Here is a 2,500-nt window from a genome sequence, read left to right as displayed (position 1 = left end):
AGGACAGTCCAATTGTCTTTCAAATCTACGGTAGAACTCGTTCAGGTCGTTGGCTAGGCGGGAGTCGTTAGTGGTGTGGGGCGCTCTGGGTTTGTAGTTGGTGATGTGCCTGAGCCCTTTGGCAGACAGAAGCAGCGTCGTTAGTAGAGAACTGGTGTTTTAGTGTCTCTGAGTACAGTCGTTTAGCCTCTCTCACCGCTTTGCTAAACCTGTTCTTCGACTCCTTGAATCTGTCTCTATCCCCACTCCTAAACGCTTCCTCCTTCTCCAACCTCAACCTTTTGAGCTTTGCTGAGAACCAGGGCTTGTTGTTGTTAAAGTTCACCCTGGTACGTGTTGGGATACAGCAGTCCTCACAGAAGCTGATGTACACAGCCTCTGTGAGTTCATCCAGACTATTGGTAGCAGTCGTGAACATATCCCAGTCAGTACAGTCTAAGCACGCCCGCAAATCTTCCACAGCCTCACTGGTCCACTGTTTAGATGTCCTCACAGCAGGTTTACAGAGTTTTAGTTGCTGCCTGTATGCACGAATCAGGTGGACCAAGGGAGTTCTGTGCGAGCCGAACAGCCCCGTGACCCACAAGAGAAACATCCCCGCCAAATTCGAGCGTTTGACGGGGTCTATCCGTGAAAAAATATTCACGTTTTTGAGTGCACATGCATTTCTGCTGCAAATGCCTCTGGAAGTTTCATGCCGTTCGTATGCCAATTGTGGCAACACGAAAATGACCCGTTTTCCCATTCCGAGGGATTTCTGTGCGACCCTAACAGCCCCGTGAGCCACAAGAGACACATCCCCGCCAATTTCTAGCGTTTCACGGGGTCTATCCGTGAAAAATATAGACGTTTTTGAGTGCACATGCATTTCTGCTGCAGATGCCTCTGGAAGTTTCATGCCGTTCGTACGCAATGTGGCAACACGAAAATGACCCCTTTTCCCATTCCGAGGGATTTCTGTGCGACCCTAACTAACAGCGCCCGTGAGCCACAAGAGAGACATCCCCGCCAATTTATAGCGTTTCACGGGGTCTATCCGTGAAAAATATAGACGTTTTTGAGTGCACATGCATTCCTGCTGCAAATGCCTCTGGAAGTTTCATGCCGTTCCTATGCAATGTGGCCACACAAAAATGACCCGTTTTCCCATTCCGAGGCATTTCTGTGCGACCCTAACAGCCCCGTGAGCCACAAGAGAGACATCCCCGCCAACTTCTAGCGTTTGACGGGGTCTATGCGTGAAAAATATTAAAATTTTTGAGTGCACGTGCCTTTCTGCTGCAAATGCCTCTGGAAGTTTCATGGCGTTCCTATGCAATGTGGCAACACGAAAATGACCCCTTTTCCCATTCCGAGGGAGTTCTGTGCCACCCTAACAGCCCCGTGAGCCACAAGAGACACATCCCCGCCAATTTCTAGCGTTTCACGGGGTCTATCCGTGAAACATATAGAAGTTTTTGAGTGCACATGCATTCCTGCTGCAAATGCCTCTGGAAGTTTCATGCGGTTCGTACGCAATGTGGCAACACGAAAATGACCCGTTTTCCCATTCCCAGGGATTTCTGTGCGACCCGAACAGCCCCGTGAGCCACAAGAGACACATCCCCGCCAATTTCTAGCGTTTCACGGGGTCTATCCGTGAAAAATATCAATTTTTTTTTGACTGCACATGCATTTCTGCTGCAAATGCCTCTGGAAGTTGCATGCGGTTCGCATGCAATGTGGCGACACGAAAATGACCCGTTTTCCCATTCCGAGGGATTTCTGTGCCACCCTAACAGCCCCGTGAGCCACAAGAGAGACATCCCCGCCAATTTCTAGCGTATCACGGGGTCTATCCGTGAGAAATATTCACTTTTTTGAGTGCACATGCATTCCTGCTGCAAATGCCTCTGGAAGTTTCATGCGGTTCGTATGCAATGTGGCGACACGAAAATGACCCGTTTTCCCATTCCGAGGGATTTCTGTGCCACCCTAACAGCCCCGTGAGCCACAAGAGAGACATCCCCGCCCACTTCTAGCGTTTCACGGGGTCTCTCCGTGAAAAATATCACATTTTTTGAGTGCACATGCATTCCTGCTGCAAATGCCTCTGGAAGTTTCATGCGGTTCGCATGCAATGTGGCGACACGAAAATGACCCGTTTTTTCCCATTCCGAGGGATTTCTGTGCCACCCTAACAGCCCCGTGAGCCACAAGAGACACATCCCCGCCAATTTCTAGCGTTTCACGGGGTCTATCCGTGAAAAATATTCAATTTTTTGACTGCACATGCATTTCTGCTGCAAATGCCTCTGGAAGTTTCATGCGGTTCGCATGCAATGTGGCGACACGAAAATGACCCGTTTTCCCATTCCGAGGGATTTCTGTGCCACCCTAACAGCCCCGTGAGCCACAAGAGAGACATCGCCGCCAATTTCTAGCGTTTCACGGGGTCTATCCGTGAAAAATATTCACTTTTTTGACTGCACATGCATTCCTGCTGCAAATGCCTCTGGAA

Source organism: Petromyzon marinus, unplaced genomic scaffold (assembly GCF_048934315.1).
Source record: "Petromyzon marinus isolate PM22_M1 ecotype Great Lakes invasive population unplaced genomic scaffold, UKy_Petmar_22M1.pri1.0 PM_G_Scaffold_6, whole genome shotgun sequence".
Lineage (NCBI taxonomy): Eukaryota > Metazoa > Chordata > Hyperoartia > Petromyzontiformes > Petromyzontidae > Petromyzon > Petromyzon marinus.
This window is presented reverse-complemented; position numbering follows the sequence as displayed.